Below are 17,679 nucleotides of genomic sequence, written 5' to 3' on the forward strand. Positions count from 1 at the left end.
TATCCTTCTTCATATAATAGTTCTTCAAATATTTGGAGAGCTAGCTAGTTCCTCTATTCTTCTCTTTTCCAAAAGAAACATCTCCAGTTTTCCCATCATTCCCCCATAACATTGTTTTCAGTTTTCTCATAATTCTTGTTTCTCTCTTCCAAATAAGGTTCAAATTTTCCATGCCACTCCCAAAATGCAGCACTCAAAGCTGAAGAGAAGATGCCCAGTGTCACCAGACCAGCCGTGGCCAGGACCAGTCGTAGCATATTGTAACACTCATTTCCCTCTCCCTCTTCAGTAACAGAACCCGGTGTTACTCAGGTGAACCATGTGCTCAGCTAAAAAGCTACATTTGCCAAACTTCCATTAAATGTGATCATGGGACTAAGTCTTAATCAATGAGGTCAAATGCAAGCAGTAGTGTTGTGAGGGACTTCTGGAAAGTCTCCTTTAAATGGAGAAGGCATGTCTTTCTTTCTCTTCCTGCAATCCTTCTACCTGGCATGGAGAAAGGATGGCAATGGCTATAGCAGCCATTTTGGACAATGAGGTTACTTCAGGAATGGGAGTCACCAGCAGAGGATAGTGGAGCCTGGGTCTCTAAATGGTATCATGGAAGCACCAAACTATCCTTCTACTGGTGGTTATGTAAGAGAGAATTAAATGTTTGTCTTGTTCAAGCCAAACAAAATCCTCTCTGTGACAGGAGCCCAGAGTAGAGCATGCCTATTACCTCCCCAACGTGATGGAGTTGCTTTACTATACCACATGTTCTTTTGACTTTCCAGTAAACGAAGACTTCTTGAGTGCCTGTTTATGCCTGGCACTGTAGGCATGACTCTTAGCATCAGTGGTCCTGTTCTATGCCTCTCCCAAAATGTACTCTTCTAGAGGAAGAGATGAAATATACACACAAATGATTGTACCTCATGGCATAATGAGACATGCTATAAGAGAGGTTCAGATAACACTCAGTGTCGATCAAGAAAGGTCCTGTAGAGGAAGGTGCATTTAAACTACAAATAGATGGATCTGAAGGAAGGGGATGCCTCGCAGAGGGAGCAAAGTAGAACTGGCACAGAAACGGGGAAGTGTAAGGCATATCCAAGAAAAAGCCACATTATTCATCAATGTCACTGACACATCTTCAAATTACAAAGATCATACTTGAGGCATATTCTCTGTTATGTGAAGTAAAAAAATACAAATAAATTTGCAAGATCTATGACACCCTCTAAAGCCACTAAGTGCCTCCATAGAGTCAATTCAATTCCCCAGGCATTTATGGAGCACCAACTGTTTCTCCATCAAATAAGGGTTTCTTCCAATCTACAAAAGCCATCCTAATTTTAAACAAACTTCATCAAACATTTTCCATATTTTAAAAAACACTTGGAGGCGATAACTTGTCAATATTCTACTAAACCACAGAAATGTTTCCAAGAGGCATATTCTGATATTTAACAAACTATAAAAGCACAAAGCAAATGTGGTTCTCCTTTTCCTCTTACTATTGATTAATTTAAAGTTACAGAAGCAAGAAAGTAAAGCATGTGGGAAAAGAGTATTAAAGTGAAGTATATGAGACTCAAAGCTAAATATCCTATTCTGCCTCAGTTCACTCATTAGTAAAAAAGGGATAGTAATGGTATCTACTTCCCTGGACTGTCATAAGAATGAAATGCTATAGTTATGGTGACCATATTCGGCATATAGTAAGTTTCAGTCTATGACAGCTCTTATTACCAATATCATCCCTTCCTGCCACTGTTCACTCCTATCAACCAAGATGGGCCCTCAACAGAGGCACTATTGGCATTTGAGCCTGGACAATTCTTTGTAGTATGGAACTATCCTGTGTATTGCAATGCTTTAGCATTCCTGTCCTCTGCCCTCTAAATGTTGGCAGTGATACTGAGGCATTGTGACAATCAAAAAATGCTACTAAATGTTTCCAAATGTTCCCTGAGGGAGATGATCCCTAGTTGATTCCACTGAACCAAGTTGATTCCATTGAACCAACTAGGAATCAATGAACTACAAAATGTCACACGCCATGCCCAGATGGACAGCAAGCTGGAACTTTTTCAGATAGGGAAAAAAAAAAAATCATTGAATATTTATGGATGTAATTAACATACACATACATTGAAAAGACATGTCTAGGCCAAGCGTGGTGGCTTATACCTGTAATCCCAGCGCTTTGGGAGGCCAAGGCAGGTGGACCACGAGGTCAGGAGTTTGAGACCAGCCTGACCAAGATGGTGAAACCCCATCTCTACTAAAAACACAAAAATTAGCTGGGCGTGGTGGTGCACACCTGTAATCCCAGCTACTCAGGAGGCAGAGGCAGGAGAATCTCTTGAACCCAGGAGGCAGAGGTTGCAGTGAGCCCAGATCATGCCACTGCACTCCAGCCTGGGCGACAGAGCAAGACTCTGTCTCAAAAAAAAAAAAAAGAAAAGACATGTCTAATACTCCTATAAATCAAACGTACCAACTTATAAAACAAATAATATTTATAAAACAAATTATCAGAAACAGTAACAAATCGAAGCTTTCTCTTTGTTTCATGGTGACTCTCCTTTTCTCATCACTTCCACGTGCACAAATCTAGCTTTGCCCTCATCATCTGTCACCCAGATAATCCCAGTAATCCTCTAACTTAACTAGTTCATCTGCTTTTTCTCATTGCACAAGTTTCTTTTTACAAAAAAAAAGTCTGATTATTGTACTTCCCAGCTTACATTTCTTCAAAGGCACCAAACTTCTTAGCTTGACATACAAAATCCTCCACAGTCCACTCTCCCAGCTCCTTCAAGACTCCGTTCAAATTTCAATCTGTGCAGTCTTCCTTGGCCCTTGGTCCTCCAGGCCTACTTGACTACATCACTGCCTTTCCTGTTCCCCCAAACTTCTATTATAGCACCTCGCATCCTGCAGCACAATTGTTTATTTGCATGTCTTACTCATCTATGCATCTTGCCAGTTCCTGACAAAATATGCTTTCAATATCTGTGTGTGAAATAAATACATTAGTGGTCATTTTAACTGTAATTATTAACCAAGTCTAGCTTAACAGCTTTCTTGCCTATTGAATGTCTCACTGACCTTTCTGTAGTTTCATGAAGTAATAAGGAACTCTCACGAGAGAAAACTCTTCATTGACTGTGATTCTTACATGCTCTGCCTAAAACCTCTCACAAAATCAAGTGTTCGTCTTCAAGTGTAGTCTTCCTCGGGCAAATCCTTATTGCACAGAGGACACATCTGACCTTCACTTAGACCCATGCTTCCATCATTCCTGTTCTCAGAGTTACAGAGACATCATCAGCAAGTTCTGCATAAAACCAAGTTTACATGAAGCATGCACAGGACACCTATAATGGAAACACCAGGTCCACCAAAGTTAGAACTTCTTGGAAGCTTGACATTTGGATCTGTGCCTTCAAGACCTGGGAGGTGAAGAACGAAACTTTCTTGGGGGAAGAAAGGCAGGTGACTTTGTCTAGTAGTTTCATCTCCTTTAAAAAGCTGTATTTTTCCCCAGCAATTTCTATGGATAGAGAATTTGGCAAGTGGTTTATTTCAAAAAACCACAGACTGGTGGCTGCTCTGCTGCATGACCTAACCAAGAGCTGGTCAACTATGAATGATTTAATATCAGGTTCCCTGTGGAGCCAAATGTTTACTGAATGCTCACCAAGGGCCGGGACCTTGCATGTTCACAATGCTCTTTAAATATTTCAAGGTATCTGTAAGGTATAAATTACTAACACCCATTGTATAGTCCAGGAAATTGAAGCTCAAAGAGGTCAAGTGGCCCAGAGGTACACATCTGGAAAGCAGTCGAGCTAAAATCTCTGAGCTCCGATTCCAAACTGTGTCCCAACACCAGAAAGGGTTTGGCCACAGGTTAACTAAGTTCAGGGCAGATCCCGCTGAGACTGGAGATCCTTAGGGAAGTCGGGAAGGGGTAGTGGGGGTATGGCCAGGAAGCTTCTATAATAATAGGAAGAGCCCAAAATTGTGCTTGCCAGCCAGAGATTTAAATTTACAACTGTGGCTTCAGCTCAATCTCACAATGTAGTCTACCCTTAAGGAACGCCGTAGGAATTTTCTCTTTATAAAATGGGAGCATAGCACAGAATTTTTGCAAATACACAAATATTTACTAACTCCTCAAAAGTTATTCAAGACGCCAAATATCCCTTCTTGAAGCAACCATAAATAAACCTATATTATCTGTCCTACCATGAAAATCCTCCGAGAACACAATGGCATATTCAGGGGTATAGGATATGGTTTTATAACGTTCCAATTCATATTTCACTGGAGATAAAGACAAAATAAAGTTATGTAAGCAAAAGAGAATTTGCAATTATAAAGATTCTGAGCCGGGCGCGGTGGCTCACGCCTGTAATCCCAGCACTTTGGGAGGCCGAGGCGGGTGGATCACGAGGTCAAGAGATCGAGACCATCCTGGTCAACATGGTGAAACCCCGTCTCTACTAAAAATACAAAAAATTAGCTGGGCGTGGTGGCGCGTGCCTGTAATCCCAGCTACTCAGGAGGCTGAGGCAGGAGAATTGCCTGAACCCAGGAGGCGGAGGTTGCGGTGAGCCGAGATCGCGCCGTTGCACTCCAGCCTGGGTAACAAGAGCGAAACTCCGTCTCAAAAATAAATAAATAAATAAATAAATAAATAAAGATTCTAAAAAGTAACAGCATTTTAATTGTATATTTGTATGGTATTTTTTAAATGCAATCCGGCTTTACATATGAATGCAATCAATATATCCCAAGATTTTATGAAATTCCCTCTAAATGGAGCACGTAAGATATCCAGTAAAGTTTATTTTTAGCTAAAAGCCAAACCTTGTTTCATTTTATTATAGCCTTCATCGAGTTTTAACTTAGAAAAAAGAAATATAACAAGACATTATTAAGTTACTTAATAATAAAAGCTTATCCTAGAATGCATTTCAGGGTTACTTGCCACATACACCCCAACCACTGCTCTCCCTAAATCATTCTTTCCAAATGTGCTGAGATGAAGGAGCAAAGGTGTCCTTAAGCCTGACTTTCCCTTAAAACCATATATTAAAAGTTTCCCTGGTGTGCTCCTCTCAAACTAAAACTGGCTTATGATTAAGAGTAAGAGTGGCAGGGAGGGAATGAGATGAGAAGGAAAGCCTCTCTAATTTGTCATCAAAAAAATAAATCAGAAAACAGCCTTTAATCTTAAGAGTACAATTTACTGATTTAGTCATTTATTTACAAAATTGATGGAAATTGTTAACAAGGAGTTAATTGATTTAAGTCACCTGATTACCACAGTTAATTAACCACACTGACTTAATCTTCTTTGAAAACATCAACTAATCATTTCCCAGGTGTCAAGGGCTAAATCATTAAATAAAAAATAAACCTCTGTCCTTCTCTTCCAGAGAGATTTCTTGAGTGTGTTTTCTTTACGGATTCCAATCTAGCAACAAGCCAAGTTTGGGGAAATTTTGTTTTTATATGGCTCTACCGAAAGAACTGCCATTTTTCCAGAGTTTTTTCTCCATTATAATAAAGGAAAGGCAGTCTTGCAACCTTACCACGAGTGTCATTTTGAATTACTTCAAAAATGAGCAAGGAACAGTTCTTAAGTAAAAATGAACAAATAAAAGGCAATGGAGACATTCATCTGGGAAAGTCAGTTTTCAAACAAAGAACTTAAAAAACACTTTATTGGGAGGGTGTGACTACAAAGGAATAGCACAAGGGAATTAGCAGGGGTAATTGAACTGTTCTAATCCTGACTGTGGTTGCGGCTAACCAAATATATACATGATTAAAATTTACAGAACTGTACACATATGCAGAAATTTTAGCCTATGTTAATTTTTAAAATAAAATAAAACACTTCATAAAGGCTAATTCTCTTTTTTACAGATAGAAAAATAGAGATTGATCACTTGGCCCCACCTCAAAAGGGAAAGAGAGGGCAGTGAAAAAAAAAACCGAGCACTGTTAGAAAATCAGAAATCCATCCTACATGACTCTTGCCATTCTTGTTCTCAGTTAGCAGAACAATTGCTTCTCTTCAAAAACAAGAACAACAACAAAAAAAAAGTCAATTGCCTTTGATCCTCCAATGTGCCCATAGAACAGCAAGGTCTTGGAAGGAACCAAAGTCCCAGGTCACTGTGACAAGTCACACTTAGGCCTCCTAAGGGAAGAAGTAACTGGAGCTTTAATACAACTCCATCCTTCTTCCTATCCCTTTCTCCTTCCTTCAATCACAGCAAAATGCTTGAAAAATAAATCTGGATTACAGTGGGATTTTGTTACACATATTCACAATCAGCAACAACTATTAAAGACCCTTTTGATTTCCCTTACAGGGAAATGAAAGTGTTCAATACAATATGATCCTTCTTAGCTCAAGGCCCTCTTGGTGCCATGTTCTCTCGTCTGCACTGTTGAGTTTAATTATTTACAGCAAGAAGCATCTAACTTTCACTGTCTTTCAGTTAGTACGTTCAATTTTTAAACCATGCATTTTGTTTTTCAGTAGACTCTTAGCTTTCAATGATTACTTAGCAAATTCTTTCAACACCTCACTGCACCAAATATTAGGGAAGAAGTAAATTCTTATATCAGAAGTGACCTTGAAAAAAAATGCAGAATTTTGGTACATAAAAAACAACCATTTAACAACTGAGACATGTATATTCAACTTTATGCATTTGCAAATTCTTTTTTTATTACATAGTAACTTCAAAAGAGAGCTGGGCACAGTTGCACACATCTTAGTCCCAGCTACTCAGGAGGCTGAGGCAGGAGAGTTGCTTGAGCCTAGGAGTTTGAATCCAGCCTGGGCAACATAGTGAGACCCCCATCTCTAAAACATAAAATGTCTAAATTTTTTTAATTAAATATAAATATAAAATTTAAATATAAAGATAATAGGATTCCCTAGTAATCATTATGGTCTAGATAAATTACAACTTTCATGTACATTAAAATCCAAGAGTCTCTTCTCAAACTTACCAGGCACTGATGAATCCCCAAGGAATGGTTGATAGAATCTTGCAACTGTGTTGCTTTTAAGGACAACTTTTTCTTTTATTATAACAACTCAATTTCTACTGCTAACTCGAGGAAGGACAGCCATACTAGAAGTTTGTAAGTTCTATCTTTGAGGCCCTCCTAATAGATCACAGCTGAAATTCCCCATAAAGCCATTCTTAGAAAAAGCACAACCTTTTTTTTCCCCCAGAAAAGGAAGTTGGCTTATTTTCAAGACTATATCATACCTTCTGGTACTTTCTTTCATCACAATCAAAACATAACAGCTTTGTGTCTCCTTCTCTCTGAACCTTGCTCTGACGAACATTTACTGTGCATCACTATCTCAACTAACTACTTTACCCTACAGGAGTGAACATTTCCACATTATAACAGGAGCTTCAGGAGGAAACAATGTCTTACTCTGAAGAACTGACTTTAGCGATGACAGAGCAGAGATTTTTGGCCATAGTGAGAGATCCTTTGGGGCCAAGAGATCTTTAAGCACATCCAGCACATAGGAAATGTCTTCTCCACCTCTACAAGAGCAGCCTTCTCTGAGAAGTAAAGAAATTCAGCTCTCATTTGGTCGTTCTTTTTTTTTTTCTTCAATGACTTTAAATAAGAGAACCTAAGAATTTTTCCATCAATATTAACCTCTGAAAATCTATAGATGACTGCTGTTCCTTATGGAAGGTTAGAATTGAACTCTCTGATTAGGTAAGGGTCCTCTGAATTAAAAGACATATAATTACAGAGAGAAAAAAAAGCGTGTCCCCAGATAATGAAATAGTAGTATAGGAAAAACCCAGCAGAAATCAATCTGTACCTAAAAACTATAGCCTTCTAGTCTTCTAGAAGGAAGTGGAAATGTACTCTGTCCAACAGTAAGCTGTTCTGGATGTGGCCTATGTTGAGGGACTCTCTCTATACTCCGCAGTGCCTAGTTACATCAGGACTAGAGCAGCATATATTGAATGAATGAATGAACTGCCAAAGTAGCATAAAAATATCCAAAAGTTGGGTCACAATGGTACCAGCCTCTGAAATGAGGTCACTTGATCATAATATGAAAAATTAAATGAGGCTTCATTTGATTGCATACAGAGGAACTAGCTTCCACTTCCTCCAAATTATCCATGGTGACATGTAAGAATAAGGGTTCTGCGTTCAAATATTGGTTCTGCCACTTAGTAACTGAATTGCTTTGGGCAAATTAACTCACCTGTCACTGTCTTGGTCCTTTATCCATAAAATTTTTACTGTTACCACATAAGTAGGTAAACTAATACCTACAAAACACTTAGGCCAGTGTCTGGTATAGAAAGCACTCAAATAATTTAGTCGTTTTTACTGTGGCTTATTTCCCAACTCCTCCTCTACTCATCCATGTGTGGAACTCCATCATTCTCCTGCCTCCAACCTATTTGTTAGCTACAGAGTCCTCAAAAGAATGGGAACTGAGCCGGTGTGGTGGTGCGTGCCTGTAGTCCCAGCTACTTTGGAGGCTGAGGTGGGAGGATCGCTTGAGCCCAGGAGTTCTGGGCTGTAGTGCGCTATGCTGGTTGGGTGTCTGCACTAAGTTCGGCATCAATATGGTGACCTCTCAGGAGCAGGGGACCACCAGGCCTAAGGAGAGGTGAACAGGCCCAGGTAGGAAATGGAGCAGGTCAAAACTCCTGTGCTGATCATTAATGGGATCGTGCCTGCGAATAGCCACTGCACTCCAGCCCGGGCAACATAGCGAGACCCAGTCTCTAAAAAAAAAAGAAAGAATGGGGACTGAGATGAGGGAGACTATGCCCAGGAGACAAGTGGCCATGGGTCCTTTTCAGCAGTCGGGGGCCCTCTTTGGTTGTGCCCATTTTTCCTTCATTCATCAGGAACAAGACTCATGAATGTCCTGACTTGACATGTGATGTTCTTTCCATCACAATCCATGCTGCCTCCCTGAGTGGAGAAACCACTCCCCTCTTCAAATAGGGCCTTTTGTTTGATCAAGGCTGTTTTCACTGTGTCATGGTCTCAGACAGCTTTCTTTTGTGTTCTGTTTAAATGCAGAATGACAGTCCACTAACATGAAGTCTAAAAACTTTGACTTATCTTTTTGTAAAAGATACTGTATCAAATCTGTACTAAAAATAGCAGAATGACCCATTCTATATGTACAGGGGAATTCTCACAGGGTAACCAAGTATCTGGGATGGAAGTTGAAAAGAAGGATGCGGATTCAGCTACTCTCAAATGCACTGGGAATCACCAACAGGGCGCGAGTGGGAGGCATTGGGGTGGAGAAAAGGGGGGAGCCAAATGGAGAGAAACAGCGTTGCTAAGCCACTTGCTTTGATAGAGACAGCAATTTTCTCTTTTCTCCATCAGGACCCTGATGGGGCCTCCCTCCAGGGGCCTCAAGGAATTAAGGGCTGGTAGTACCAGGGAATGGTGATGAGCTAAGGATGCCCCTTCTTAGTGCCCATGGTGGCATCTGTCCATTCATTTATTCAATGTATATTCATGTATTTAGCCCTATTCTGGACACTAGGGAAAGCAATTAATAAAAGAGATGAAAACCCCCGCCCTTGTGCCATTTATATCTTAGGGAAGGGAAGACAATAAGTAAGGAAATAGGCAAACAACTAATTAAGTTACATACCTTATGTCAGATGGTGGTAAATGCAATGAAGAAAGTAAATCAGGAAGGAGGAGATTGGGAAAGAATCAGAGAAAGCCACACGGAGAGGGTGACTTATGAGCAAAGACCTGTAGGAGGAAAGGAAGAATTCATGCACCATCTGAGGCAAGAGCATTCAGAAGAGGGAGCAAGTGCCAAGGCCCAAAGGTGCTCACCATGTCAGGGAAAACAAGGATGTCACTGCCTGGAGCACTGTGCATGGGGAGAGGAGAAGGAAATGAGGTCAGGGAGGTGATGTGAAGGCCAAATGGTTAGGGGCTTGCAGATCATAGTAAGGACTTGGACTTCAGCTCTTCACAAGATGGGAAGCAGTGGTACCCCCGGAGACACGCCATGCAGCTTCCCCTTATAGGAAGGACCAGCTGTGAGGAAGGACTTTCTTCCTGCAATCAGCTCCTTTGGGGTCTGCCTCAACTGTAGAAAGCCACCTGTCCAAGGCCATGTTCTTCCCAAGACAGGCCACATCCAGTGACTGAGCAAGGCCATTTCAACCTGACACAGGACATTCTAACAGGCAACTTTTGCTCCAGAGCTTCCTCTGGGTTGACGAAGGGCTGTCAGAGTTCAACTTCTTCTTCTGCCCATCCTGCTTCCTCCCTTTCCCTTCACAGGCATTGATCTTAATAAATATCTTGTACTCCAAGCTCCATTTCAGTGTGTTTTTGAGCAATCCAACCTGTGTATGACAGAAACCATGGGAGCTTCTGAACAGAGGAGTACTGTGATCTGACTGATGTTCTAAAAAATGTTGCTAGAGCAAGGAAACCAGTATGGAAGCTATTGCAATCATCCAGGCAAAAGAGAGCAGCCACTGAATCACGATGGCAGGGGTGAAGAGGATGACAAGTAATCGGATTCTAGATTTATTTTGAAGATCAAGACAATGGGATTTTCTAAGGAATTCTGTATGGGGTAGAAATGCAAAAGAAGTCAAAGTAGGAAACAGTTTGAGGCCTGAGCAAGGATGGAGAAGCCATTTGCGGAGATGATAAATTCTACATGGAAAGCAGGTTTGGGCATTAGTAGAGATCGGGCATTCCATTTTGAACATGGAATGTTCTGAGATTACTATTGGCCAGTCAGGTGAGCATTTCAAATAAGCAGTTGGATATGTAGGTCTAGACTAGGGTAGTGGTCTGAATTAGATTCATAAATTTGAAAGTTGTCAGCATGCACATGGTAAAGAAGTACATATGGAGTCCTCAAAAATATAGGAACTGAGGTTGGGCACAGGGGCTCATGCCTGTAATCCCAGCACTTTAGGAGGCTGAGGCAGGAGGACAATTTGAGGTCAGGAGTTTGAGACCAGCCTGGTCAGCATGGTGAAAGAGTCCCCGTCTCTACAAGAATACAAAACTTAGCCAGGCATGGTGGCATGCACCTGTAATCCCAGCTTACTCAGGAGGCTGAGGCAGGAGAATCGCTTGAACTCAGGAGGCAGAGGTTGCAGTAAGCCAAGATTACACCACTGTACTCCAGCCTGGGTGACAGAGCGAGACTCCATTGCAAAAAAAAAAAAAAAGTATGGGGACTGAGATCACAGGGACTATGCCCAGGGACAAGTGGCCCTGGGTCCTTTTCAGCAGCCTGAGGCCCTCTTTGGTTGTGCCCATTTTTCCTTCTTTCTTCAGGAACAAGACCCATGAATGTCCTGACCTGATATGTGATGTTCTTTCCACCACAGTCCATGCTGCCTCCCTGAGTTAGGAAACCACTCCCTGCTTCAAAGAGGGCCATGAGACAGGATAAGCCACCAAGGAGGTAGTGTAACTAGAGATGAAAACAGGTTGGGGAAATAGGAACAAGCATGAGATACCAAGGCAAAGCCAGCAAGGAAGAAAAGAAACCGGGAGAATGCAATTTCTTGAACATCTAATTAAGTGTTTCAAGGAGGAAGTCAGCATACACTGTGTCTGATGCTGCTAACCAATTAAATAAGACCAGAGCTGAAAATGAATCTTTGGATTTAACAGCATGGAGGTCATGAGTGACTTTAACCAAAAAACTATCTGTCAAGGGTAGGAGCTAAATAAAATGTCATGGATTTGAGGAAAATTTTGAAAGATAATTACAGGCCAAGTATGGTGGCTCATGCCTATAATCCAAGCACTTTGGAGGCCAAAGCAGGTGGATCACCTGAGGTCAGGAGTTCAAGACCAGCCTGACCAACATAATGAAACCTGTCTTTATAAAAATAAAAACAAAAAAAGAAAGGTAATTACAATGGATATAGGCACATGTGTATAAGAATTTTACTGTAAAATGGAACAGAAAAAATAGAGTGATAGCTAGAAGGGAATGTGGAAGAAAGAGAGGATTTCTTAAAAGACAGAGGGGACAATTGCAGAGAGGTGAGAGAGGGAATGGGATCTAGAACATGAATGAAATGGTTGGACTTAAAAATATGGAAAATTCTTCCAGAATAATAGGAGGAAAGACAGAATCTATAAGCTGAAGTTCAAATGATGATAGCTGAGTCATAGAAATTTATGGAGTTTTCTTCTGGTTGCTTCTATTTTCACATTTTTTTTTTTAAGATGGGGTTTCACCCTGATAGCCAGGCTGGTCTTGAACTCCTGATCTCAGGTGATCCACCCAGCTCGGCCTCCCAAAGTGCTAGGATTACAGGCGTAAACCACCGCGCCTGGCCTATTTTCACATTTTTTAAAAGGCTAACTCTATAGCTGAGCAGGTGATATCAGAGGTTTGAGTAAAGAGGAGAAGATACAAGGAAGCAGGAGAGGCAATGGACAAGCTAGGAAGCAAGTCCTGAGCTTGAGATTAGCTTCATGAATGTAAAGCAAGGCTAGTCAGTATACTTGTATTTTTCTCCTGCCATGTTTAGCTACAGAGCTGCAGATGCAGAGAATTGGATTTAACCAGAATCAGGATCTTGGGAAGCACAACAGAGCCAGATAAAGGAGCCAAGCTGCTGCGGGTGTATGTATGCAAGGAAGTGAAGTTAATCATGGCCATAAAATATAAATTGAGGAAGTAAATAGATGAGAGATTTGAGGGACAGTGAAGAGGCAGTAGGATCAATGAACTCTAAGTCCCAGTGAGCTCAACAAAGGGTTAAGGCTAGGATACAAAGGAAATGAGCTGTGAAGTTTATCTACACTTCCATTCCAATGGCAGAACAAACAGCATCTCTAGAAGCCAGTGGGCTATGTCAGGGGTGCTCTGAGATGAATTCCTGACTTAGGTGAGAAAAGATTAGAAGACCTGCAACAGTTGTTTACCTCAATAAATCTAATGACCTTGGGAAGGTCTTGGGGTGGGGAAACCTTAAAGTTGTCCAAGGTAAGAGCAAAGTATACAATTAAGACACAAACAGTGGCACATTTAGGGAGGGTTTCAGGACCTGCCATGCTGGCCAAAAAATGAGGTGGCCAGGAATGAGGACAGTACTTCATATTACCCTCAGACTCAGAGTCCTGTCCTTGTTAATGTAGCTACCTTGTAACATTCCCATCCAAAAGAAAGAGATTTAACAGAGTATATACTTAACTGCCACTGAAAAAATTTGCAGTGGCAAGTCAGTTCATCTCTAAGTCTGTTTACAAAATCAAAAAATGAGAGAGGTTACATAGATCAGACATTCCCAAAATTTGTCCAGAATCACCTGGAAACTTAAAAATACAGATTTTCCACATTTTCTTTATCTAGTCTATCATTGATGGGCATTTGGGTTGGTTATGACACATACACGCCATGGAATACTATGCAACTATTAAAAAGAATGAGTTCATGTCCTTTGTAAGGACGTGGATGAAGCTGGAAGCCATAGTTCTCAGCAAACTAACACAAGAACAGAAAAACAAACACTGCAAGTTTTCACTCATAAGTGGGAGTTGAACAATGAGAACAGATGGACACAGGGAGGGGAACATTACACACTGGAGCCTGTCGGGGGTGCGGGGCAAGGGGAGCGAGCATTAGGAGAAATACCTAATGCATGTGGGGCTTAAAACCTAGATGACACCAGGCACGGTGGAGAGTGCCTGTAGTCCCAGCTACTCACGAGGCTGAGGTGGGAGGATCGCTTGAGCCCAGGAGTTCTGGGCTGTAGTACGCTATGCCAATCGGGTGTTCGCACTAAGTTCGGCATCAATATGGTGACCTCCTGGGAGCGGGGAGACCACCAGGTTGTCTAAGGAGGGGTGAACCGGCCCAGGTAGGAAACGGAGAAGGTCAAAACTCCCGTGCTGATCAGTAGTGGGACGGCACCTGTGAATAGCCACTGCACTCCAGCCTGGGCAACATAGCGAGACCCAGCCTCTAAAAATAATAATAATAATAAATAAATAAAAATTGAAAAAAAATTTAAAAATAAAAAATAAAACCACCGGGCGCGGTGGCTCACGCCTGTAATCCCAGCACTTTGGGAGGCCGAGGCGGGTGGATCACGAGGTCAAGAGATCGAGACCATCCTGGTCAACATGGTGAAACCCCGTCTCTACTAAAAATACAAAAAATTAGCTGGGCATGGTGGCGCGTGCCTGTAATCCCAGCTACTCGGGAGGCTGAGGCAGGAGAATTGCCTGAACCCAGGAGGCAGAGGTTGCGGTGAGCCGAGATCGCGCTGTTGCACTCCAGCCTGGGTAACAAGAGCAAAACTCCATCTCAAAAATAAATAAATAAAATAAATAAATAAATAAATAAATAAATAAATAAATAAAACCTAGATGACAGGTTGATAGGTGCAGCAAACCACCATGGCACATGTATACCTATGTAACAAATCTGCACATTCTGCACATGTATCCCAGAAATAAAAGTAAAATAAAATAAAATAAAATTTTTTAAAATACAGACTTTTATATCCCTGCTTTAGCAAGGATGGATTTTGATTTAAGAATCTATATACTTTTTAAAGTTCCTCAGGTGATTTTGATGATATGCCGAGTTTGGGGAGCTAGCTGACTTTATCTAGGGTCCTTAGAAAATATGACAGTCTGTAAGTTATTGTGATGAAATAATACTTTTGAGAACATAACTGAAACCTTCTCAAAGTTGAGTTCCCCTAGATAGGATCAAGGAAACACGTAGCCGCATTTGCCCTGGCAGCCATATCACAATCATATGGAAAGCCAGACTGAACACAAAGGTGAAACTTAGAGGGGAGTAACGTCAAGAAAAACACATTAAAAAAAAGAGAACTGGAGCCCTGACTGTACCTCGCCTGAACCCCACTCTGCCTCAGTATTTTTTACTCACATAAGCCAAGAAATACCCTTTATTGTGTAGGCCATTTTGAGTTGGCTTTTCTGTTTCTTGCAATAGAAAGTATCCTCCACACCCTCCCCTACATCAAAATTAAACCAGCGTGGAAGTACATGCTAGCATGTATCACCTCCCTTCTAGTGAGACTAAAATGTGAGTAGGATTGCCATATTTCAGATAAAATGCTTCCATTCTTTTTTTTTTTTTTAAGACAGGGTTTCACCATTTTGGTCAGGCTGGTCTTGAACTCCCAACCTCAGGTGATCCACCCACCTTGGCCTCCAAATTGCTTGGATTACAGGTGTGAGCCACCACGCCCGGCCAATGCTTCCATTCTTAAATTCAACTTTAAGAATTTCCTGATAAAATAAATTATTCTAGCTGGGCATGGTGGCTAATGCCTATAATCCCAGCACGTTGGGAGACTGAGGCAGGAGGATCAGTTGAGCTCAGGAGTTTGAGACCAGCCTGAGCAATATGAAGAAACCCCATCTCTACAAAAAATATAGAAATTAACAGTGTGTGGTGATATGTGTCTGTAGTCCCAGCTACTTGAGGGGGCTAAGCCGAGAGGATCGCTTCAGCCTAGGAAGTGGACGCTGCAGGGAGCCGTGTTCACATCACTGCACTCCACCCTGGGCGATCAAGTGAGACCTTATCTCAAAAAATAAACGATTTTGATTTTTTTCAACCTTTACTAAGGAAATGTTCTCTTTGTTAATGAGATAGAAACCAAAGAACTGGGGCCAAAGTGACATGCAAATCACTGACACTGTAAGACAGAATATGTTTATATAGGAGTCTAAGAATGTCCAGCTATACAGAAGTGTAGCTACTTTCCTTTTCCTTTTCTTCAGGTTTCCTCAACACCTTCAAAGGTACTTACGCTGTTACCTAATGTGAATCAGTAGATCACTGAGGAAATACTAGGAATCTTCATGTGTTATTGGCTGATAGTACATAAATTTAAAGGAGACCTTGGGTATTGCTTGCAAACTTGGCTCTCAAGATCTGGACAATAAACACACCATTGTATCCATGGTAACAGTGGCTCAACTATTCAATGCACAGAATGGTAATTACATTTCTTCCTTTCATTCATTTCTCACTGTTTCCAATAACCTGGGGGTCCGGCATGATCTGAGGGCTAATGACCAAAAGTAAAACTTCAAATTGTCTAGTCTGTCATTATCTAGGAAAGACTTACATTTCTTTGCAATGAATTTCAGTGCTATCCTAAAGCAAAAGTGCACTAATGTAAAAGCTAACCATCTTACTTTCAGAATGATAATGTCTCCATTTTCTCAGCCAATGTGATCAGAGATAAGACTTCGATTAGAGACCAACAAAGTAAGCATCAGCAAAGAGTACATATATCTGGCATTTCTGAATTAATCCAATAAGGCATTATGGATACCTGTTCTACCATTTACAGGAGAAGTCCATAGGTGAAGTGCTAAGGATGCTCAGATATGTACCAAGATGTATTGTGTCTCCACAGAAGCATCTTAACCTGTCTCCAAACTCTTGAAGCTTCTTTCTCTCTACCCTACCCTTATAGCTGAGGACTAGTGCTTGGAAAAGGGACAAAGTCTTAGGAAGATAAACATTGGAGTGAAGTAAATTGGAAAAGGAGCAAGAGCCTAAGATTCCCAGAAAAATGAAATACTACACTGGACTCAAGGGATCCTATAGTCTGATCTCAGCTCAATTTCCAGAACTTTCCTATCACAAAGCTCTGCTCCAAATAAGAAAACTTTAGGATCCAAATAAACCTTCTAAAAGTCCTTCTTTCTCCTGTTCTCCTTCTAAACTTAAAGTTGCAACATGTTCACATGAGCACAGATCACCACGTCTTTTATCATAATATTTCTAATACTTTTCTCCTTTCAATTCTGTAAGTTACTCCAGGGCTACTAGCTCTTAAGAAATTTCTGTAGCTTTTTCAAGTGCATCTTCACATATAAAATGGAAATAACATCGCCAGTCAATTTTATCCAATAAGGTATACTGGAAACCTGTTATTTTTGCATCCCAGCATCCGTTCGCCATTCTCCCAATAGCCTTACCCCAGTTTCTCTCTGGACTCCACTCCTTAGTACATAGGAGTGAGTATATAGGACTGAGTATATAGCCCAAGCCTAAGCCAAGGGAACACATCATGACCCTGGTTTCACTGACTGATTATCCAATGAGCTTACGACCTAAGCAGAGCCCCTGAGATGCAACTCAAACTTTTGCTGGGAATAGTTAAGATTAATACCCTTATTCTTTCCCAGTGGACATGAGGAGGTGGCTCCAGAGCCACTGACTGCCACTTTACATTAAAGGAGAACATGTTTAAGAATGGAGTCATCTCAGAGCCAGGAGATGGAAAGAAAAACAAGATTGGCGTGACATAGTTTGAGCCTCCATTTTATATTAGGTTGAACCAAATAAAATTGCCAATATTTGACTATTTCTGCCTAGAAAAAAAAATCAGTCTCAAATGGATCAACCTAATTATCTGTATCTTCAACTATATATTTATTTTCTTTGAGACAGGGTCTTGCTCTATCGCTGAGGCTGGAGTGCAGTGGCGCGATCACAGCTCACTGCAGCCTTGACCTCCTGGGCTCAAGTGATCGTCTCACCTCAGCCTCCCAAGTAGCTGGAACCACAATGCCACACCACCATGCCTAGCTAAATTTTTGCATTTTTTGTAGAGA

The 17,679-nt window shown here is 41.2% G+C and overlaps 1 protein-coding gene across 1 annotated transcript in view; it reads right to left on the bottom strand.

The window, feature by feature from the left end:
• LRP2 (LDL receptor related protein 2) overlaps nucleotides 1–17,679 on the bottom strand; it is a 224,482-nt gene that overhangs the window by 199,782 nt on the left and 7,021 nt on the right. The gene's annotated exons all lie outside the window — the stretch shown is intronic.

Source organism: Aotus nancymaae, unplaced genomic scaffold (genome assembly GCF_030222135.1).
Source record: "Aotus nancymaae isolate 86718 unplaced genomic scaffold, 86718_ANA_hifiasm-v0.15.2.pri h1tg000008l, whole genome shotgun sequence".
Taxonomy (NCBI): Eukaryota; Metazoa; Chordata; class Mammalia; order Primates; family Aotidae; genus Aotus; species Aotus nancymaae.